The sequence below is a fragment of the Bubalus kerabau genome, chromosome 12 (assembly GCF_029407905.1).
Source record: "Bubalus kerabau isolate K-KA32 ecotype Philippines breed swamp buffalo chromosome 12, PCC_UOA_SB_1v2, whole genome shotgun sequence".
Taxonomy (NCBI): domain Eukaryota; kingdom Metazoa; phylum Chordata; class Mammalia; order Artiodactyla; family Bovidae; genus Bubalus; species Bubalus kerabau.
In genome coordinates, this window is record NC_073635.1 from 45,126,854 (window position 1) to 45,151,492 (window position 24,639).

The window sequence follows — 24,639 nt, forward strand, 5'->3', positions numbered from 1 at the left end:
CTGATTTCCTTTAGGATAGACTGGTTGGATCTCCTTGCAGTCCAAGGGACTCTCAAGAGTCTTCTCCAACACCACAGTCCAAAAGCATCAATTCTTTGGCACTCAGCTTTCTTTATAGTCCAACTTTCACATCGATACATGACTAATGTAATAACAATAGCTTTGACTAGATGGACCTTTGTTGGGAAAGTAATGCCTCTGCTTTTTAATATGCTGTCTAGTTTGGTCATAATTTTTCTTCCAAGGAGGAAGCACCTTTTAATTTCATGGCTGCAATTACCATCTGTAGTAATTTTGGAGCCCTCCCCCCACCCAAAATAAAATCTGCTACTGTTTCCACTGTTTCTGTGTCTATTTGCTTTGAAGTGATCAGACCAGATGCCATGATCTTAGTTTTCTGAACGTTGAGTTTAAGCCAAATTTTTCACTCTCCTCTTTCACTTTGATCAAGAAGCACTTCAATTCTTCTTCACTTTCTGTCATAAGGATGGTGTCATCTGCATATCTGGGATTATTGATATTTCTCTCAGCAATCTTGATTCCAGTTTGTGCTTCATCCAGCCCAGTGTTTCTCATGATGTACTCTGCATATAAGTTAAATAAGCAGGGTGACAATATACAGCCTTGACTTACTCCTTTGCCTATTTGGAACCAGTCTGTTTTTCCATGTCCAGTTCTGACTGTTGCTTCCTGACCTGCATACAGATTTCTCAAGAGTCAGGTCAGGTGGCTTGATATTTATATCTCTTTAAGAATTTTCCACAGTTTGTGGTTATCCAAGGCAAATTTGGCCTTGGAGTACAGAATGTAGCAGGGCAAAGGTTAATAGAGTTTTACCAAAAGAACACCCTAGTTGTAGCAAACACCCTCTTCCAACAACACAAGAAAAGACTCTACACATGGAAATTACCAGATTGTCAATACTGAAATCAGATTGCTTGTCTTCTTTGCAGCCAAGGATGGAAAAGCTCTATAGAGTCAACAAAAACAAGACCAGGAGCTGACTTTGCCTCAAATCATGAACTCCTTATTGCCAAATTCAGACTTCAGTTGAAGAAAGTAGGGAAAACCACTAGACTATTCAGATATGACCTAAATCAAATCACTTATGATTATACAGTGGAAGTGAAAAATAAATTTAAGGGGCTAGATCTGGTAGACAGAGTGCCTGAAGAACTATGGACAGAGGTTCGTGACATAGTATAGGAGGCAGTGATCAACACCATCCCCAAGAAAAAGAAATGGAAAAATGCCGGGGACCAGCCCTGGCTGATCCAGGGTATTCGAAGGAGAGACGGCTAGGCGAGGGTCAGGGAATAACTGCTTAATTACACTTTAATTAAGGATACAAAGAGTAATAGAATAAGGATAGCTCAGTGAGGAAATTCAGTGGAGAAAAGCGGCTGAAATAAGGATAGCTCAGTAAGAAAATTCAGTGGAGAAAAGAAGCTGAGTGGCTTGGTTTACGCGGAAAATCAATATAACCCGTGACACCAGGTTAGCTCTGACCACGGAGGCCGCAGGCGCCCTCTCGAATAGCGGAAGGTGCCCCACCTTAGACACCTTCTCGAGTGGGTCTTAGAAGCCCAGGCAAATAAATGGTCGCAGAGGACATCCACGCTCCAGATGGACGCTCAGCCAGAAGTTAAAGGGAAGAATGACATGGGGAGACCAAGTTTCAGTGAACAAGGCCCGCACTTTATTTTCCAAAGTAGTTTTTATACCTTAAGGTATGCATAGAGGATAATGGGGGAAGGGGTAGAGTCATGCAGCAAGCCAGGCTTTCTTCCTGCAAACTTATCATATGCAAAAGTTCAGGTGATTGACATCATCTTCTGGCCCGGAGGCCTGTTAACATTTTAAGAAACTTATCTTTCTCTAAAGGTGATTATTCCAAAGTCAGGCGCCAGCCTTCCAAAAAGCATTGGACAAAGCGGCATTTTACATTTCTATACACCCATTATATCAATCAATACACTGCCAAGGACACAGTAGGTAAGGAGTATGGAGACTTAGCAGCAAACATTGGCCCAACAAGTGAAAAACCCTTCACCAATACATTTTCTAATCAATCTTTTAACTACTCAAAGGAATCTGTGTTTAGGCAGTTTAGAACATCTCCTGCCTCTCACAGTTGGGAGGCTCTGAACAATCACATGTGGCCGGAAAAACCTATTCAGGCAGGCTAGAGGATTTCCAAAGGAGTTTGTAGGTTAAACACTGTCACATCCAAGAATTATTAACTGGAGCTGTAAGCTAACTCTTTTTTCAGAGAGAGGTAGTGGGAGACAGCCCCCCGTAAAGTCAGAGGTGTAGGTGAAAGCACAAAGCAGAAAGTAGGCAGACTCTGGTTTTGGGGGTAGATGCTCGAGAATTTCCAGGGGGACTCCTGAGGCTCGATCCCGCCTTTGCGTATGCCGAGCCTCCTTCCTCATGACCTTTGTCATGGGTGGAGTGCCTCACGCTGGCTCTCAGCAGTGATAGGATTCCAGTTGAGCTATTCCAGATCCTGAAAGATGATGCTGTGGAAAGTGCTGCACTCAATATTCAATATGCACTCAATATGCAATATGCCGGCTCCCGGCAGAAAAAGGCAAAATGGTTGTCTGAGGAGGCCTCCAAACAGCTATGAAAAGCAGAGAAGTGAAAGGCCAGGAGAAAAGGAAATATATACCCATCTGAATTCAGAGTTCCAAAGAATAGCGAAGAGAGATAGAAAGCCTTACTCAATGATCAAGGCAAAGAAGTAGAGGAAAACAATAGAATGGGAAAGACTAGAGATCTCTTCAAGAAAATAAGAGATACCAAGGGAATGTTTAATGCAAAGATGGACTCAATAAAAGACAGAAATGGTATGGACCTAACAGAAGCAAAAATATAAAGAAGAGGTGGCAAGAATACACAGAAGAACTATACAGAAAAGATCTTCATGACCCAGATAATCACCATGGTATGATCACTCACTTAGAGCCAGACATCCTGGAATGTGAAGTCGTGTGCCTTAGGAAGCATCACTACGAACAAAGCTAGTGGAGGTGATGGAATTCCAGTTGAGCTATTTCAAATCCTAAAAGATAATGCTGTGAAAGTGCTACACTCAATATGCCAGCAAATTTGGAAAACTCAACAGTGGCCAGAGGATTGGAAAAGGTCAGTTTTAATTCCAATCCCAAAGAAAGGCAATGACAAAAAATGCTCAAACTACCACACAATTGTACTCATCTCACATGCTAGTAAAATAATGTTCAAAATTCTCCAAGCCAGGCTTCAACAGTACATGAAACATGAATTTCCACATGTTCAAGCTGTTTTTTTTTTTCAGATCAGAAGTATATAAAATAATTTTAAATTTGAAAAAATAATTTAAAATCTTAAATATTAATTGATGATTCAGGGCTAAGTTTGTTGTCAGTTATTGAGTTCTTAGTAGATGCCAGAAGCTAGGCTTTAAGGGGTATTATATATAATAAATACCTGCTTTAAGTGGTATTATATAATATAAATATCTGCTTTCAGTTCAATTCAGTTCAGTTGCTCAGTCGTGTCCAACTCTTTGCGACCCCATGAATCTCAGCACGCCAGGCCTCCCTGTCCATCACCAGCTCCGGAGTTCACTGAGACTCACGTCCATCGAGTCAGTGATGCCATCCAGCCATCTCATCCTCTGTCATCCCCTTCTCCTCCTGCCCCCAATCCCTCCCAGCATCAGAGTCTTTTCCAAGGAGTCAACTCTTCACATGAGGTGGCCAAAGTACTGGAGTTTCAGCTTTAGCATCAAAGTGGTATTATATATAATAAATACCTGCTTTAAGTGGTATTATATAATATAAATATTATATAATTGGTATTATATTATAAATATTATATAAATGGTATTATGTAATATAAATACCACTTAAAGCATAGCTTCTGACATCTTCTAAGAACTCAAGAACTGACAGCAAACTTAGCCCTGAATCATCAATAAATTTTTAAGCTTGTAAATTATTTTTTCAAATGTAAAATTATTTTATATACTCTGATCTGAAAAAAAATGCCAGAAGCTATGCTTTAAGTGGTTATTATATAACATAAATGTGTGATTCCCTGGTGGCTCAAACGGTAAAGCATCTGCCTGCAATGCAGAAGACCCAGGTTCAATCCCTGGGTTGGGAAGATCCCCTGGAGAAGGAAATGGCAACCCACTCCAGTACTCTTGCCTAGAAATTCCATGGATGGAGGATCCTGGTGGGCTACAGTCCATGGGGTCACACAGAGTCGGACATGACTGAGTGACTTCACAATAATATAAATAGTGTGCAGCTTTTTTTATGTCTGAGCCACCAGACAAGCATCAACACACTAGGACTGAGAATGTTATTTTCTTGGGTTATCAGTATTACAGAGCCAATGATTTAAACTCAAGGGCTTCAAAACTCATGCTTTATTGTAGCCTGTGCTTATTCAAACTTGGGTTAAGCTGAAATTTCCAAGCTATGTTGTAAATTATTCTAACTTAACTATGTAGTTATTTTTTTTCTTTTTAATAAAATTCCAATTCTTACACTTTAGGTATTTGTTTGAGTCCTTATAACTTAATTCTTACTCACATCAAACTATCAAGAATTATTTTTACCATGTTATTGTTCTACTCAGTTACTTTGGGAATTAGACGTTTCAATTGCCATGCATATCAAAATACCTTTTCTATGTGTTTTATAATAGTTGAGAAAGCAAAAAGTCAAATAATGACTTGTGTCACAATTTTTATCTTTTGGAAAACAATTCCACATGTCTAAAATATCACATTAAAATGAAATCTTACTAAGATTTCTATGATAGTGGCAGTTTAATCCATTCAGTACCAGCAAGTCAAGTAGTCATGATTTCCAGGGAAGAATAAGGCATGGACAGAGATAACTAAAATGGTGTTATCTCACTTTCTTTAACATAGAATGAGAATCTGGTATCCTGCATGGCCCATTCCTGGAGGAAGTACCATAAGAGTATGACTGAGAAAGAGTCTGGCTTATACGGATCCCTGATCCAAGAAAGATACACAGAAGCATATATGCATGGACCAAGTCCTCTCCAATCTCAAAAACCAAAACAAATACCCAAATTTAAGATTGGTGAGTAAGTACACTTTTTCCTGTTACCTTCATAAAGGATTGAAAACTTTCCTGCTACTATATATGCTCAGCTGGGCTTAGACCATGTCTGAAGTGCTTTCTAGGTCATCTAGCAGGTTATCCTGAACTCCTATGAATTCAGATCAACAAGTAATATACTCCTAATCTTGGTAATAAAGAGAAATTTTTAAAAAGAAAAGAAATCCCCACTGAAATGTGTACAATTGATAATAAAATAAACATTATTTTCAACAAGTAAGTGAAGTTTAAAAATAAAGTAAGTATCATGCTGGTGGTAAACCTGGAAATTAAAAGGCAAATTATCTGAAATAGGACTGGTCCTAACACTATTTAGAGGACTTGAAGCTGTAAGTATGAATAGCTAAGGATTATTATAAAATTACTCATGAGTAACATGTTAAAATATTGATGAACACAACACAGCATTATAAAACATGTTAAAATATTGGTTGTGATATTGAATAAACAATTGTTATAAGGTGCACATCTAAAATATAACAGAAAATATTGTAAATTGAATTGCATAAAGGATTTACAAAGGATAAAACTACTCAAGTAGTTGTAAGTCACAGGAAGATTACTCAACTCACTGGTTATTAGAAAAATCCCAATTGAAATTCATATGAAATAGTATTTTACAAATATCAAACTTGCAAAAGTTAGAATGGAAACAAGAATTCCTGGCAGTGAGATGGAACAATAGGCATTCTCACATGCTGCCGGTCAGAATGTATTTGGTATAAGTAGTTTATAGTGCAATTTGGCCAGCAATATCTAGTAAAGTTGGAATTGCCCATATTCTGTAACCAAGCAATTGCCCTTTAAGGTATAATCTCCTAGTGAATGTCTCATAGATGTACCTAAGGAAACATTTAGAAAATACTCATTGCAAATATATTTATATTAGCAGAACACTGGTAGCAATCTAAATTTGTATATTATTCTGGTATGGAGACATTACTTTGCCCACAAAGTTCTGTCTAGTTAAAGCTATGGTTTTTCCAGAAGTCATGTATGGACGTTGGAGTTGGACTATAAAGAAAGCTGAGTGCCAAAGAAGATACTTTTGAACTGTGGTGTTGGAGAAAGACTCTTGAGAGTCCTTTGAACTTCAAGGAGATATGACCAGTCCATCCTAAAGGAGATCAGTCCTGGGTATTCATTGGAAAGACTGATGTTCAAGCTGAAACTCCAATATTTTGTCCACCTGATGCGAAGACTTGACTCATTTGAAAAGATCCTGATGCTGGGAAAGATTAAAGGCAAGAGGAGAAGGGGACGACAGAGGATGAGATGGTTGGATGGCAACATTGGCAATGGACATGAGTTTGAGTAAACCCCAGGAGTTGGTGATGGACAGGGAGGCCTGGCATGCTTCAGTCCACGGGGTCGCAAAGAGTCAGACACGACTGAGTGACTGAACTGAACTGAAACTCAAATGATGAAAAGATTGAAATTACTGAAAGTGGAATGATATGCATTGACATACATAAACCTCAGGTTCCAAAAAAAATTGGCAATAATGTAAATACACATACATATGATGAAAAAATAAACCAAAGAAGAACATATACTATTTGAGATCATTAATTATTTAATAAAATTATTTCACAACATACACAAATGATAAACTTCAAATTTAGAAATGATGTTTCCTGTACTTTTGGACAAAAGATGAGGCTTAAGACAAAATATGAAAGAATATTTATGTCTATTCTTAAAAAGAAAACCAAGATTTGAAATAAACATGACAAACACTTGAAAATGTGTAATGCTGATGCAGTTAGTCATTGTATTAAACTTTATAAACTTTGATGCTTTTTAACATTTTTGTAAAGTAAATCATACCAAAACAGTATAATCCTGTAGCTAGAAAGCTCAAGAAGAATAAGAATTAGAAGAGATCTTTATAAAAGATGGAGTCTCTCATGCCTTTTTCAGGGGAGAACTTCAACAAATGAAAGAAAAAGCACTCAATATTGAAGTCTAATACAAGCTAGAATCAAGATTGCCGGGAGAAATATCAATAACCTCAGATATGCAGATGACACCACCCTTATGGCAGAAAGTGAAGAGGAACTCAAAAGCCTCTTGAAGAAAGTGAAAGTGGAGAGTGAAAAAGTTGGCTTAAAGCTCAACATTCAGAAAATGAAGATCATGGCATCCAATCCCATCACTTCATGGGAAATAGATAGGAAAGCAGTGGAAACAGTGTCAGACTTTATTTTTCTGGGCTCCAAAATCACTGCAGATAGTGACTGCAGCCATGAAATTAAAAGATGCTTACTCCTTGGAAGGAAAGTTATGACCAACCTAGATAGCATATTCAAAAGCAGAGACATTACTTTGCCAACAAAGGTCCGTCTAGTCAAGGCTATGGTTTTTCCTGTGGTTGTGTATGGATGTGAGAGTTGGACTGTGAAGAAGGCTGAGCGCTGAAGAATTGATGCATTTGAACTGTGGTGTTGGGGAAGATTCTTGGGAGTCCCTTGGACTGCAAGGAGATCCATCCAGTCCATTCTGAAGGAGATCAGCCCTGGGATTTCTTTGGAAGGAATGATGCTAAAGCTGAGACTTGAGTACTTTGGCCACCTCATGCAAAAAGTTGACTCATTGGAAAAGACTCTGATGCTAGGAGGAATTGGGGGCAGGAGGAGAAGGGGATGACAGAGGATGAGATGGCTGAATGGCATCACTGACTCAATGGATGTGAGTCTGAGTGAACTCCAGGAGTTGGTGGTGGACAGGGAGGCCTGACATGCTGTGATTCATGGGGTCGCGAAGAGTAGGACACGACTGAGTGACTGATCTGAACTGAACTGAAAACTAAGAAGGTTCTCCGGACCTCAAAAAAAAAAAAAATCCATCTTAACCTCATTTTGATATCTGGCAAAACTAATACAATTATGTAAAATTTAAAAATAAAATAAAATTTAAAAAAATAGCCATGCCGTAATCCTCAGAAAAAATAAAATAAATTTATATTTAAAAAAATTTTTTAAATAAAATAAAATGCATAAATTGCTTATTTGTTTCCCTCATTAAAAAAAAAAAATCCTTCTTTCACAGAGTCAATAGCAATACTTAAATTAGATGGCTTCAGGAAAAAAGTAGTAAAAGTAATGTCAGGAAAAAAAAAAATGAAAACTGACATTTGAAAAGGTAAGTAATAAACCCAAATGCTTAGCATTGTATATAATAGCAATTCAATCAGGAGACAAGGAAATGGATGACAGAGAAACAAATACTCTGCAAATAGTAGAACATACCCTGGAGCTGAAGAAAGACTTGAGTCTGCAGGTTGAAAGGACTCATCTCATGCTAGAAGGAATTGATGAGAAAAAGATACATATCTTGGCAGATCTTAGAAAAATTCCTGACGTGGAAAAATTTTAAAGAGTAAAATGTCCTGTTGTTGGAGAATCAGGATAAAGTGCTTTACACATTGTTGATTTATAGATAAAATTGTTGTAGCATCTGTAAAGCAATCTGTCAAGGTGATTTAGAAATAAGATGCACATACTTATTCTTTCTAGCATCTTGCACCTGGGAATCTATCAGGAAGAATTAAAAAAAAAAAAAAAACAGCTAAGGATATAAATAAAATGTATTTATTGCAATACTATTTCAATTTTGTTGTTTAGTTGCTAAGCCATGTCCTACTCTTTGTGACCTCATTAACTGTAACATGCCAGGCTTTCCTCTCTCACTGTTTCCTGGAGTTGGCTCAAACTCACATTGATTGAATCAATGGTGCCATCCAACCATCTCATCCTCTGCTGCTCCCATCTCCTCTTGACTTCAATCTTTCCCAGCATCAGGGTTCTCTTCCAGTGAGTTGACTCTTCACATCAGGTAGCCAAAGTATTGGAGCTTCAGCTTCAGCACCAGTCTTTCCAATGAATATTCAGGGTTGATTTCTTTAGGATTCACTGGTTTGACCTCCTTGCTGCCCAAGGGACTCTCAAGATTCTTCTCCAGAACCACAGTTCTAAAACATCAGTTCTTTGGTGCTCAGCCTTCTCTCATATTCATACATGAGTACTGGAAAAGCCACATCTTTGACTATACAGACCTTTATCAGGAAAGTTGTGTCTCTACTTTTTAATATACTGTTTATGTTTATCATGGTTTTTCTTCCAAAGAGCAAAGGTCTTTTAATTTCCTGGCTGTAGACCCTGTCCACAGTCATTTTGGAGCCCAAGATAATAAAATCTGCCACTGTTTCTATATTTCCCCATCTATTTGCCATGAAGTGATGGGACCGGATGTGATGATCTTGTGGGTTAAGCCAGGTTTTTTACTCTTTATCCCTCATCAAGATGCTCTTTAGTTTCTCCTCATTTTCTGTCAATAAAGTGGTATTATCTGCATATCTGAGGTTGTTGATGTTTCTCCCAGCATTCTTAATTCCTTCTGGGCATTTCACATGATATATTCTGCATATAAGTTAAATAAGCAGTGTGAAAATATACAGCTTTGACATACTTCTTTCTAAATTTTGAACTGGTCTGTTGTTTCATGCCCCATTAAATCTATCTACAGAGGAAAGATGCCCCATTAAATCTATCTACAGAGGAAAGACTGAAAATATATGGTACATCCACTCAATGGGATATTATGCAATCATTAAAAATAATTAGTAAAAAATTTTTTTTTCAAAATATACCAGCTAACAGCAAAATATTGTCCATGATATATTATTAAGCTGGAAAAAAGTAAGATGATAATTTTGTGTCATGTATATTTCATTTCTAGAAGGTAATTAATGACCAAAAACCTTTTGTATTAATATATATGTGCTTATGTTATGTCAATATATGTTTAAAATGTATACATATTACTCATAGAAGAAAATGTCAAAAAAAGTGAAAGGAGGTACACTTAACACTAATCTGAATTGTGAGTTAAAATGGATTTAGAAAACTAAAATGATTGAATGAATGGTAGTTACAGAGGGGAAAAATGTGTTTGAAAAGAAAATATGCATAATATACTCTCAATGTATAGTTGTATGTATCAAGAAATATAAAATAATATAAATAATATTTAGCATTTTTATGACTATGTGTCTAAGTGAAGGAATCTGAGAAAAAAGAATTTGGATCTAAATCTATTGCCACTTAAGGGTATTTGTATTCTGTGAACAAAAAGATGACATAAAATAATCATTTTATTTCAATAAAATGAGAAACAAATGAAAATAACCAATTGATGAACATCATGATTGTATATATTTGCTTTAGCAAGGATAAACTCAGGACAAAAACATGAGTTACCACCAGGTAAGATAAGGTGGGGACTCCTCCGGTGGCTCAGTGATACAGAATCTGCCTGCACTGTAGGAACCACAGGAGATGTGGGTTCGATTGCTAGATTGGGAAGATCTCCTGGAGGAGGGAATAGCAACCCACTGCAGTATTCTTGCCTGGAGAATCCCGTGGACGAGGGATCTTGGCTGGCTATAGTGCATAGAGTCACAAAGAGTAGGACATGACTGAAGTGACATAGCACACACGCAGGCAAGATAAGGTAGACCAGTAATGACTAGTTAGTTCTGTCATTATTCATCTTGTTATTAGATTCTCAAGCATTGAAACATGGTTTATCCCATTTATAATTTGAAAAGCCTTATATAAAATAATTAAAATTACTCAACAAATCATTGGAAGAGCTTTAACCCAATTGTTCTCAAATTCAATTGCAAAATTAGTTTAATTCATTTCAAATATGAGTATTGTAAGTGCAGAATCCTGGGAGGCCTTATGGCACAATGATTCTGTATTCAGGTTTTAAGGTCAAAGAAGCTGGGGTCAGACATGCTTCCTGTCTAATATGGGAAAATTGCCTAAAGTATTCACGTACCAGTTCTCCTGTCTATAAAGTACAAATAGCAGTAGGAAAAATGAAGATAATGCAAGATAAATATTAGTATTTCTGAAAATAATACACATAAGGCTCTCAAACAGCCTGACACACATTAAACACCAAATATAGGTTAATTATTTTAATTAAAGAGGAAAAAAATCTTCAGTGGGAATAAAAAAGATGGATAAGTAACACAAGCTCAGTGATTAGTACTTGTGTACTACAAAGAAGATTTATATATATCTTCTCTAAGATTTTCACAGTTGGTTTGCCATCTCAAATATATATAATATTAATATCATTTCATAAGAAAAAAATACAGAAAGCCTGAGTGATTTAGCAAATTGTGATGCATATTATTTATCTCAAAATTCAGATTTTTCAATTATTGGTCCAATGACCATGTGCCTGTGTGATCAATTGCTCAGTCATGTCTGATTCTTTGTTACTCTATGGACTGTAGCCCTCCAGGCTCCTCTGTCCATGGGATTCTCCAGGTCAGAATACTGGAGTGGGTTGCTTTTTCCTCCTCCAGCGGATTTTTCCCCAGTGACCACACCTAGAATGTTTTGAAAACCCTTTAAAAAGTTAACTACTGATATATTTCTGAATGTGTACTGTAAAATGTCTTCAACATATTTTTAATTGGAAGACAATTGCCTTACAGTGTTGTATTGGTTTCAGCCCTACATTAACACAAATCAGTCATATCTCTCTGTCTGTTATGTATATATATATATATATATATATATATATATATATATATATATCCTCTCCCTCTTGAGCCTCCATCCCACTACCCCCGATCCAGCCCTTTGAGGTTGTCACAGAGCACTAGGCTGGGCTTCCTGTGTTATATTAGCAGTTTCCTGCTACTGCTAAGTCGCTTCAGTCGTGTCCGCCTCTGTGCGACCCCATAGTCGGCAGCCCACCAGGCTCCTCTGTCCCTGGGATTCTCCAGGCAAGAACACTGGAGTGGGTTGCCATTTCCTTCTCCAATGCATGAAAGTGAAAAGTGAAAGTGAAGTCGCTCAGTCGTGTCCGACTCTTAGCGACCCCATGGACTGCAGCCTACCAGACTCCTCCATCCATGGGATTTTCCAGGCAAAAGTACTGGAGTGGTTTGCCATTGCCTTCTCCAAGCAGTTTCCTACTAGCTATCTATTTTACACATGGTAGTATATATATGTCAATGCTACTTTCTCTCTTCTGTACATTTAAATAAGGCAGTTTAAAAAATAAATTTGGGTTTAATTTCAAAGATTCTTCATATGAATAGCTAAAAAAATAATTTAAAATAACTGTTAAATAATAATTCTATAGTTTATCATTTTGCTTATGGCAGCTGTTTTATAACATACTTTTTATTGAATGATTTTATTGATTTTATACAGTATTATCTTCATAAATATAGACTATTTTCAAATATTGGCCGTAATAATAACTTTTCAAAGCAGTTTGATAACAATTGGGAAAATAAATACATATTTGGCTTTGCTCATGTTTTCATCTTATCTAGATAAGGCAAATACAATCTGGTTTAATGCTTAATCTTGTATAAATCTACTCTGGTCACACAGAAGAGGTTGGGTGTCCTTAGCCAGCATTTCTGTGGTTGTGCTGGTTCTTTTGTGTCTTAATCCCTGTAGCCCTTAAACCTCTGATACAAATTTTACCTATGTTAGAATCTAATTATAAACTGACCCATGAGTTTTTATAATTCTATGTAAAGTATTTAATCTTAATCAAGTATTAAAATAATTAAAATCAGGAATTATTTCTTTTATTTCCTTCAGATCTCCCCAGTTTAGAACACATTACATGATACAATAGTTTTTATATTGTAACTTAAAGGGGAAAGAATTGTCCTTTAAATGCATACATTCTAGTTAAATACAAAACTGATGCTGGTATTATAATCACATCTAGAAAATGTGCTTTTTTCTTTCTTTGCATTTAAGCAAAAACAAACTACTAAATAATCAGGAAATTGTTTTAGGAGTCTTAATCAAGTGTAGTTAATATAAAGGTACAGGAAAAGCAAGAAGTTCACAGCATGTAGAATGTCCCAGTTTCAAAATACTAGAGGAAAAAAAAAAAAAAAAAAAGACATTCTTAGACTTGCAATTAAATTGTAAATCTTTGGGGATGTATTACAATTTCCTATTTAGTTCACAATGACTAGAAATTATGATTTTTTTCTATATCTAAGGAAAAATGCTACACTTCAACCTTTCTCCACTCTTTTCTTAATGCCAGCAAGCCTGGCATAATTACAGGAGAAAATTCAGCATGAACACCTGATCCACTTGAAATTGCGTTTATCATGAAGTGCTTTTGGTGACATCACGATAGCATAATTTATCAATCACTTGAGTGCAACAGGTCTGAGATTACTTATATATAGATTGTTTCTTTTCTTTCTTTTTTTTTTTTTTTTCAGAAAACCCCTTTCATATATGCATCTGGACATACATAGGGGTCAGGGGACTGAAGCATAGAGTCCTATTGACATTGGTTACCACTATGTGGTCTACCTTTTTCTTTCTCTCTGTCTTTCTCAAAATAGAGAGTTTGCACCAACCAATCTTAGTCATGAAAATAAATATAATATAGGAATAGTAGCTGATATGTTTTTAGTACTTGTCATTTTAAAAATTCCTTGCAATGTGTTAAGTTATCCATGTCTCTATCCTTCAACTTGTATACTAGATCATTTAGAATATCTCTCAATTAATATTCTGTTTTATCTCTACATCAATCCTTCTTTGTCTAATATAACATCACATAAGAACATGTTGGTTCTCTCATCAAAAGTATTGTTTTCTTGAGACCTTTAAACTCTATATCTATGGGCATATTTCTCTGCTACACTTGACAACAAAATGCCTTAACAAGATAGATAGATAACACGTCTCCCTTTTTATCTCTTTGCTCAAATGATCTTCACTGTATATTTAAAAATAATGAACAGTTTGCTTTTTTGTTTTTAACTAGACTCTCATCAGCATTTATCCTTGATGCACATTTTTCATTTGGCTGCTAGGACACTACACTCTACTGGTTAGCCTCTGGCCCATCTGTTTGCTTCTTCTCAAGTGTCTTTGGCCAGTTTTTCCTCCTCATCTTGCAGAACAATAAATATTACCAAACCCTCTTCTCTTTTTACAGTCATTCTTTCATTGTATTGTTATTTCTTCCAGCCTCATGGCTTTAATAACATATATAAGCTCTCAATATTATTCCCGGATCAGGTCTTTCTTAAAATCTGGACTGATTCTATATGGATTTGATGATCATTAACAAACAAATGGAAAGGAAGATGTGATAAGTGGAAGAGTGAACTGCATTTGCAGCATCATATCTCTGTTTATCTCTCCCAACCCTGACTCATCAGTCTCACCAATCTCTCCCAACCCCGTCTTATCACTCTCACCCTTGTTCACCACATTCTGGTGGCCTCTAAGAATACAATTCAGTACCTTTGCAAAGACTATGCCTTCCAGAGCAGGTTCTCTGTCCTCTACCACCACTAACACTTACCTGGATCTTTCAGGTCACTTTCACTAGACCCTCTTTAAAAATTCTGTCTCTGATTACCCTAAATATGTTCTATGTTATCCTGTCATTACAGCAGTATCACTTTATCATTGTATCACAATATATTTCATATATCTATTTACTTATTTGATTTTATTTTTCTACCTCAGTAGGGTATAGGTTCAGTGACGAGAGAAAACATAACTGCTTTATTCACAAAGTACAACCAGTTCTAGGAAGAGAGTAATGCTAAAAATATATATATATTTTTTTACTGTTTGAATGAACATAGAGACATGGACAAAAACGTGTATTTAGGTTTAAAAAAAAAAAGAAGAAAGGGCTAAATAAGGTAATAGAAAAACTAAGATATGTGGTATTGTATTATGGAAAATAAAAGTTTTAAGAGAGACAAAGCTGTTAAAAATGGCATATGTTGCATACATAAGGAAAAGCAAAAATTGCTATGTCCCATGGTTATGGTGACAAAAGTTCAAAGTGCCACTTTCAAGGCAATATTTTAATTTGTCATATCCCAGGGTCTTCAGATGTTAATGAAAGAAAATGCAGTGCAGAAAGAAATTGAGTATAGAAAACGTTTCGATTTTTTTTTTTTTTTTTTTTTTTTGCTAGTTTGCACATGAAGTTGAGGAGCAAATGAGAGCAGAGAGAGTAACAGCTGAAAAAGGATGTGGTGATCACAACAAGTTTTGTTCTATTTAATCATTTTAATAATATGTACTTCAGTTCAGTTCAGTCGCTCAGTCGTGTCCTACTCTTTGCGACCCCACGAAATGCAGCACGCCAGGCCTTCCTGTCCATCACCAACTCCGGGAGTTCACTCAAACTCACCTCCATCGAGTCAGTGATGCTATCCAGCAATCTCATCCTCTGTCGTCCCCTTCTCTTCCTGCCCCCAATTCCTTCCAGCATCGGAGTCTTTTCCAAAGAGTCAACTCTCCACATGAGGTGGCCAAAGTACTGGAATTTCAGCTTTAGCATCATTCCTTCCAAAGAATGCCTTGACTAGACAGACCTCTGTTAGCAAAATAATGTCTCTGCTTTTGAATATGCTACCTAGATTGGTCATAACTTTCCTCCCAAGGAGTAAGCGTCTTTTAATTTCATGGCTGCACTCACCATCTGCAGTGATTTTGGAGCCCAAAAAAATTAAGTCTGACACTATTTCCACTGTTTCCCCATCTATTTCCCATGCAGTGATGGGACCAGATGCCATGATCTTCGTTTTCTGAATGTTGAGCTTTAAGCCAACTTTTTCACTCTCCTCTTTCATTTTCATTAAGAGGCTTTTTAGTTCCGCTTCGCTTTCTGCCATAGGGGTGGTGTCATCTGTATATCTGAGGTTATTGATATTTCTCCCAGCAATCTTGATCCCAGCCAGTGCTTATTCCAGCCCAGCGTTTCTCATGATGTACTCTGCATATAAGTTAAATAAGCAGGGTGACAATATACAGCCTTGATGTACTCTTTTTCCTATTTGGAACCAGTCTGTTGTTCCATGTCCAGTTCTAACTGTTGCTTCCTGATCTGCATATAGGTTTCTCAAGAGGCAGATCAGGTGGTCTGGTATGCCCATATCTTGAAGAATTTTCCACAGTTTATTGTGATCCACACAGTCAAAGGCTTTGGCATAGTCAATAAAGCAGAAATAGATGTTTTTCTTGAACTCTCTTGCTTTTTCCATGATCTAGCAGGTGTCAGCAATTTGATTTCTGGTTCCTCTGCCTTTTCTAAAACCAGCTTGAACATCTGGAGGTTCACGGTTCACATATTGCTGAAGCCTGGCTTGGAGTTTTTTGAGCATTACTTTACTAGCATGTGAGATGAGTGCAATTGTGTGGTAGCTTGAGCATTCTTTGACATTGCCTTTCTTTGGGATTGGAATGAAAACTGACCTTTTCCAGTCCTGTGGCCACTGCTAAGTTTTCCAAATTTGCTGGCATATTGAGTGCAGCACTTTCACAGCATCATCTTTCAGGATTCGAAATGGCTCAACTGGAATTCCATCACCTCCATTAGCTTTGTTCGTAGTGATGCTTTCTAAGGCCCATTTGACTTCACATTCCAGGATGTCTGGCTCTAGGTCAGTGATCACACCATTGTGATTATCTGGGTCGTGAAGATCTTTTTTGTACAGTTCTTCTGTGTATTCTTGCCACCTCTTCTTAGTATCTTCTGCTTCTGTTAGGTCCATATCATTTCTGTTCTTTATCGAGCCCATCTTTGCATGAAATATTCCCTTGGTATATCTAATTTTCTTGAAGAGATCTCTAGTCTTTCCCATTCTGTTGTTTTCTTCTATTTCTTTGCATTGATCGTTGAAGAAGGCTTTCTTATCTCTTCTTGCTATTCTTTGGAACTCTGCATTCAGATGCTTATATCTTTCCTCTTCTCCTTTGCTGTTTGCTTCTCTTCTTTTCACAGCTATTTGTAAGGCCTCCCCAGACAGACATTTTGCTTTTTTGCATTTCTTTTCCAAGGGGATGGTCTTAATCCCTCTCTCCTGTACAATGTCATGAACCTCAGTCCTTAGTTCATCAGGCACTCTATCTATTAGATCTAGGCCCTTAAATCTATTTCTCACTTCCATTGAATAATCATAAGGGATTTGATTTAGGTCATACCTGAATGGTCTAGTGGTTTTCCCTACTTTCTTCAATTTAAGTCTGAATTTGGCAACAAGGTGTTCATGGTCTGAGCCACAGTCAGCTCCCTTTCTTGTTTTTGTTGAGTGTATAGAGCTTCTCCATGTTAACTGCAAAGAATATAATCAATCTGATTTCGGTGTTGACCATCTGGTGATGTCCATGTATAGAGTCTTCTCTTGTGTTGTTGGAAGAGGTTGTTTGCTAAGACCAGTGGGTTCTCTTGGCAAAACTCTATTAGCCTTTGCCCTGCTTCTTTCTGTATTCCAAGGCCAAATTTGCCTATTACTCCAGGTGTTTCTTGACTTCCTACTTTTGCATTCCAGTCCCCTATAATGAAAAGGACATTTTTTGGGGTTGTTAGTTCTAAAAGGTCTTGTAGGTCTTCATGGAACCATTCAACTTGTTTCTTCAGTGTTACTGCTTGGGACATAGATTTGGTTTACTGTGATATTGAATGGTTTGCCTTGGACCCCTTGTACTTAGACCACTTGTACTTAGACCACTTGTACTTAGACCACTATTATTCTGAGCTTATTTATTCTCATCTGGGTAGAATTGTAACAGTCAGATCGAGGTAGAAGCCAAGTTCATAATAAATGTTATTTAATTTTATGACAGAAGAATATTTATATTTTTTGTTACATAATAACTTAATTTTTTTAACTTTATATTGGTGTATAGTTGATTAACAGTGCTGCATTACTTTCAAGTGTAAGGCAAAGCAATTCAGATATATATAAAACTTATTTTCAAGTTATTTTTCCACTGATGTTGTTACAGAATACTGAACACAGCTTTCTGTGCTATATAGTAGATCTTTGTTGGTTATCCATTTTAAGTAACACAGGCATGTTTCAAATAATGTCATGATTATAAAAATTTTTAGGTATCATAATCAAGTACATAAATTTTGCCAGAACTTTTAAAATAGAAATTTTATGTAATCCTCTAGCTTAAAACAGGGTTTTAGAAAAGATTTTTCAATTACAGAAGTTAGTAGTAATGCTTGGTTTTAATATTAATTTAAAAAATTTAAAGAATCATCTTTTTCTTTCTTTGAATTTAACTCTTCATTGTGATAAATTGAGATATGTACATAGATTATTGCCTTTTCAACCTTTCTTTTCTGATGTCTTCTATGTGAGTTAGTCATTCAGTTGTGGCCAACTTTTTGAGACTCTATGAACTGTAGGAGACTCCTGACAGGCTTCTCTATCCATGGAATTCTGCAGGCAAGAATATTGGAATAAGTAGCCATTCCTTTTTCAGGGTATTTTCCTGACCCAGAGATTGAACTCAAATCTCCAGCTCCTCAGGTAGATTCTTTACCATCTGAGCTACCAGAGGAACCCATAAAATAAATAAATACCAAGTATGGAGGCTATTGTGCTATAGGGAAGAGATGATAAAAGTTCTGTTTGTTTAAAAGTCCATGCAAAGCTTTTGAATAGAGAGTAAAACTATGCTGAGTCAAAATAGTGGTAGCAGGAATATTAATTTTAAATCACCAGAGAGTCAGACATGATTGAAATGACTTAACAGCAGCAGCAGCAGGAAAAAAAAAAAAAAAAATTGTGCCTTGAAACATAATTTCACTAAGACTTTCATTTGAAGTCATACAGGCACAGTTTTATGAAAGTAAAATTTCCTTATTTTAAAACTTAGAGATTATTTTCATATGTTTCAAAAATTAGATTTAATTAACTGTTTCTAAAATAAGCTATATTGATCCCTAGAATCAATTTGTAAAAGCAAGTGTATTAATTGAAAAGTCTTAAAAATTGGAAATAAATTATATACCCAAATCTAATAAAGTTAAGTATACTTACTTATTTTAGGCAATAAGTAAAGAAACATATATACATATATATATATATATATATATATATATATATGTAATGTGTATTTATCCCTTGGTATATGCTAGGCAATGTTCTAAGCACTTTTAATTTTACTAGCACTTAATTTATGGTTGCCTTGATTTTATTCTCCTATACCTCAGAATAGTTATTGCATAAATTGAACATTTCCTGGGCACACCAAGTATAATTCCTGCTTTATTTTGTAAATAAAAGTATTAACAATAAAAGAGAGATACTTGGTATCAGTTCATTATCTATTTCTCCTGTGTTTATTGCACCTCTTTCCTTATATCTATGAAAATCTTCTCTAGACAGGAAACACAAAAAGGGTGTGTAAACTAGAACCCAAAACAATAATTACCTTAAATGTAAATGGGTTGAAAAATTATTTCAAATGAGTTAATGGAAAGGAAAAAAGTTTTAATAATATTCTGGGAACTATCTGTAAATTCAAACATGCACAATGCCTGCTGTGTGAAAATGAGTACAGACACTGCATACTGCAAAGATAGCAAAATTACCTGTACTCATCAGGAAAAAAATATGATTTGCCAGGTAAGATAGAATTTGAATAATTATATACATTGATAGCATCACAGTAGTATAAAAATAGAAATTAATTACAAAAGAAAAGTGAAAAATTCACAAATATATTGAGATTAAACAACATGCTACTGAATAATCAGTAGGTCAAAAAAGAAATCAAAAGAGAATGCCTTGGAAAAAAATGAAAATGCAACATACTAAGGTTTATGGAATATAGCAAAGGAAGTTCTAAGAGGGAGGTTCATACTGATAAATGCCAACCTTAAGAAATAAGAACAGTCTTAAATAAACAACCTAATTTCCACCTCAAGGAACTAGAAAAAGTAGAACAAATGAAGCCCAAATTTAGTGGAAGAAAAGAAATAACAAAGATTAAAGCAGAAGTAAATATAAAAGAGACTAAAAAGACTATAGAAAAGATCAAGTCTATACTCACTGAGCCATCAGGGATGCCTCTCAGTTCCCTATGTCTGTGTGTGTGTGTGTGTGTGTGTGTGTGTGTGTGTGTGTGTGCATGTGAATGTGTGTGTGTTAGTCACTCAGTCATGTCTGACTCTTTGCAGCCCCATAGACTGTAGCCTGCCAGGCTCCTCTGTCCATGGAACTCACCAAGCAAGAATACTGGAGTAGGTTGCCATCGTCTTCTCCAGGGGATCTTCCCAACCCAGGGATTGAACCCTGGTCTCCTGCATTGCAGGTAGATTCTTTACCATCCGAGTTCCCAGGAAAGTCCCTCAGTTCCCTGATCAGGGATTAAACTATGGCCATGGTGGTCAAAGTGCCAAATCTTAGCCATTAGAACACCAGGGGCTGTGGCTGGTAGCAGAGCCCTGGCTCTTGTTTCTTTGAAGAAAGAATTTAGCAGAGATGAAAAGTAGTGAGGCAAGGAAAAATATTTATCAAGAGAGGAGATTTGTGTGGATAAAGCACAAGTGTGCTTGGAGAGAGAATCACACACTTTTGGGGTGGTTTACATCACTCATATAAGGGCAGTTCTTCCAGTTTCCTCTGGCCAATCATTTTGCTTTGTTGGTCTTTGAGTCCATATTTTACCTGGCTCAGGGCAACCACTGTGTGTGCACATGCACCTTTGAGCCAAGACAGATTCCTACCCCTCCCCTGAGGATCTTTTCTGCACATGTGTAGCTTGGAGGGATGAAGGGGTCTTCTTTACTTCAAGAAGAGTAATATGTGGTCACCATATCTTTTACCTAAGCAGGGCTTAGTCCCTCTGTATTCCTGCTGTTCCCATTACCTTGATGTCTACAGGAGATAGAGTCCAGCTACTTATTCTGTTCCGTTTATTATTTTTATTTTTGAAGCATGAATAAGCGGCTAGCTGTAAATATCTGACCTGGGGCCCATCTATTGCCTGCCTCAGGTTTTGTTGATACTTCAGTACCAGAGACTTACAAATCTAAATTTCACTTCCACTCATATGTCTCAGTGTTAACTGAAATCCATTTCCAAAAAATACACTTTTAATTCCCTCACAATTTTTCTTAACAAAGTGAAAAGCAACAACATATATACAATCATTGAGTTCAAAATAAAAGTTTCCTAAGCTCTAACAAGCATTCTAATTATTAATTGTGTCTTCATTATATGTTGTATACATCCTACTCTGTATACATCATTGTATTATTAATATTAATAATTATTAATACTATAGTTATAGAAAATAGGAGAATCATAGACTTCACAAAGAGATATCAAAGTCCAGTGTTTGACTCTAAAATATTATATAGTTTGATTTAATTTATAATCAGTTCCCTACAGACAGGATGATGGATAATGTTCTTGTATTTACCTCCCTGCTTCTGATAAAGTTAAGATTATTTTGTGGGGAAAAGCAGACTTCTCTACTTATCCTGTATTTTGCAGGTTACATCAGTACCTCACAGAAATAACCAAGTTGTCCAACACCACACTGGTCATGGCTCCCGTTAAATCTTTGCTTCTTCTATGCTTCACTTGAGAGCAGAAACTCTCTGTAGGAACTCTCCATGGATCTATCTGCCCAGTTACGTTTATACATTCATTTTCTCTCCAGGTGCCTGACATTTCTCAGGTAGTACTGGCAGACTGTCTAAAAAAGCCTAATCTCCTTCACTTTTCTCTTTTTCCCTCCTACTCAGGATACTTACTTTCTGGAAATGAAGTGAGTGGTGTCACATCCATACACTGATTCTGCCAGAGACTTTTGTCATATACCTTGGGTCATTTTTCTTTAACCTATTCTGCAATAACATTAAACTTCTCTAAAGGGTCTAGATGTTTAAAGTGAAAGCCAGAAACATAGTATGGCTATCTCTGCTTTATGTCTTTTCACTGTTTCCTTTTAAAGGGAAACAGAGCTGCTGCTGATTAAATAGGAAAAATTGAAAAATTAAGTAATAAGAAAAAAACCTCAACAAGTATGTCAAATATTATCTCACCATGCTGTATTTTTTAATTTCCTGCTTATTGTCTGCATTTCTTACTAATTCAAAACTCAGTGAAAGCAAGAACCACATATTACTCTTTGCCTATGTACCCCTAATGATGCCAGTGTCAAAGATATTAAGGGTGAAAAAATATATTTATGAACAATATTAATGAATACTGATTATAGGAAATACTTACCTGTATTCTTCTTCATATGCAGACACAACTCCCACGAGTGGCGGTGGCAAAATTGCTTATCCCTATGGGTAAATAAAGAATAGATTTCAGATCAAAGATAAAGAGGGGCATTGCTCTGATTCAAAACTCTTCATAAAGGTTATCAAATCCCTTGAGTTACATTTAAAAAAAAAAAAAGAAACATTATTCAGAGTTCAGATTTATATTCAAATGAGAAGTTTTAGGAAACACAATCAAAAGTAGAGTAGGCAACTATCTTAATATCCTCCAGAGGCCTTTGGCTTGTTTTATTGCAGATTTAATCTTTTGGATGTGTTCTTGGGCAGGAACCAAAGCCAAACATGTTTAACTAGCACTGCTTTGCAGTTATTTCAGAATTGCTCAATTGAATATGTTATTACAGTTACAAAATGATGTTCTAACTCTGCTAAAATGAGTGCATTCTTTCTTAGAAACCATATATGTATTTATAATTATAAAGTACAATATTTATATTTTAATAAGAAAATTAGTTGCTAGATCTAGCTCTTCAGAACACAAATTTTTATATTTTACTGTTTCATGGGTCACTTCATGGTTATAATACCCTCAAAAGCTAAACTCTTTGATTTTTATTTTATTTTTTTGGTAGATAATATTCTGGACTACTAAATTAAAACTTAACTGATTCATTTTCAATTTTAAATATTAAATATATATTCCAAAGACTGCTATAATGTTTTCAGTGGTGTGTGATAGGCTGCTTCATTTATTTAATAAATAGCTATTATATGTCTAGTCTATGGAACTCAGAATAAAAATAATTACTGTACTTCCTTGAAACATACATATACTTATTATTTAACCATCTCTCATTTGTTTTCTTAAGTATTAAATGATAAACTAATTAAGTGATACTGAGTGATTTTTTTTTTTCTTGGTTTGTTACCTCTTTGCAGTAAACTACATAGGAATAATATAGGAGTAGGAAGTGAGAAATAGATTTAAGGGCCTAGACCTGATAGATAGAGTGCCTGATGAACTATGGAATGAGGTTCATGACATTGTACAGGAGACAGGGATCAAGACCATCCCCATGGAAAAGAAATGCAAAAAAGCAAAATGGCTGTCTGGGGAGGCCTTACAAATAGCTGTGAAAAGAAGAGAAGTGAAAAGCAAAGGAGAAAAGGAAAGATATAAACATCTGAATGCAGAGTTCCAAAGAATAGCAAGAAGAGATAAGAAAGCCTTCCTCAGCGATCAATGCAAAGAAATAGAGGAAAACAACAGAATGGGAAAGACTAGGGATCTCTTCAAGAAAGTCAGAGATACCAAAGGAACATTTCATACAAAGATGGGCTCGATAAAGTACAGAAATGGTATGGACCTAACAGAAGCAGAAGATATTAAGAAGAGATGGCAAGATTACACAGAAGAACTGTATGAAAAAGATCTTCACGACCCAGATAATCACAATGGTGTGATCACTGACCTAGAGCCAGACATCCTGGAATGTGAAGTCAAGTGGGCCTTAGAAAGCATCACTATGAACAAAGCTAGTGGAGGTGATAGAATTCCACTTGAGCTATTCCAAATCCTGAAAGATGATGCTGTGAAAGTGCTGAACTCAATATGCCAGCAAATTTGGAAAACTCAGCAGTGGCCACAGGACTGGAAAAGGTCAGTTTTTATTCCAATCCCAAAGAAAGGCAATGCTCAAACTACTGCACAATTGCACTCATCTCAAACGCTAGTAGAGTAATGCTTAAAATTCTCCAAGCCAGGCTTCAGCAATATGTGAACCGTGAACTTCCTGATGTTCAAGCTGGTTTTAGAAAGGGCAGAGGAACCAGAGATCAAATTGCCAACATCTGCTGGATCATGGAAAAAGCAAGAGAGTTCCAGAAAAACATCTATTTCTGCTTTATTGACTATACCAAAGCCTTTGACTGTGTGGATCACAATAAACTGTAGAAAATTCTGAAAGAGATGGGAATACCAGACCACCTGACCTGCCTCTTGAGAAATTTGTATGCAGGTCAGGAAGCAGCAGTTAGAACTGGACATGGAACAACAGACTGGTTCCAAATAGGAAAAGGAGTACGTCAAGGCTGTATATTGTCACCCTACTTATTTAACTTATATGCAGAGAAATCATGAGAAACCCTGGACAGGAAGAAGCACAAGCTTGAATCACGATTGCAGGGAAAAATATCAATCACCTCAGATATGCAGATGGCACCACCCTTATGGCAGAAAGTGAAGAGGAACTCAAAAGCCTCTTGATGAAAGTGAAAGTGGAGAGTGAACAAGTTGGCTTAAAGCTTAACATTCAGAAAATGAAGATCATTGCATCTGGTCCCATCACTTCATGGGAACTAGATGGGGAAACAGTGGCAACAGTGTCAGACTTTTTTT

At 36.2% G+C, this 24,639-nt stretch overlaps 1 long non-coding RNA gene and 1 other non-coding gene across 2 annotated transcripts; both read left to right on the forward strand.

Annotated features, from left to right (window-relative positions):
- Nucleotides 1-2,571: 2,571 nt before the first annotated feature.
- On the forward strand, nucleotides 2,572-6,504 carry LOC129624134 (uncharacterized). Its single transcript, XR_008700769.1, has 3 exons — nucleotides 2,572-3,150; nucleotides 4,934-5,111; nucleotides 6,138-6,504. It is a non-coding gene; the product is annotated as an uncharacterized LOC129624134 (long non-coding RNA).
- On the forward strand, nucleotides 4,084-4,155 carry TRNAC-GCA (transfer RNA cysteine (anticodon GCA)). The gene has a single exon. It is a non-coding gene; the product is annotated as a tRNA-Cys (tRNA).
- Nucleotides 6,505-24,639: the final 18,135 nt, after the last annotated feature.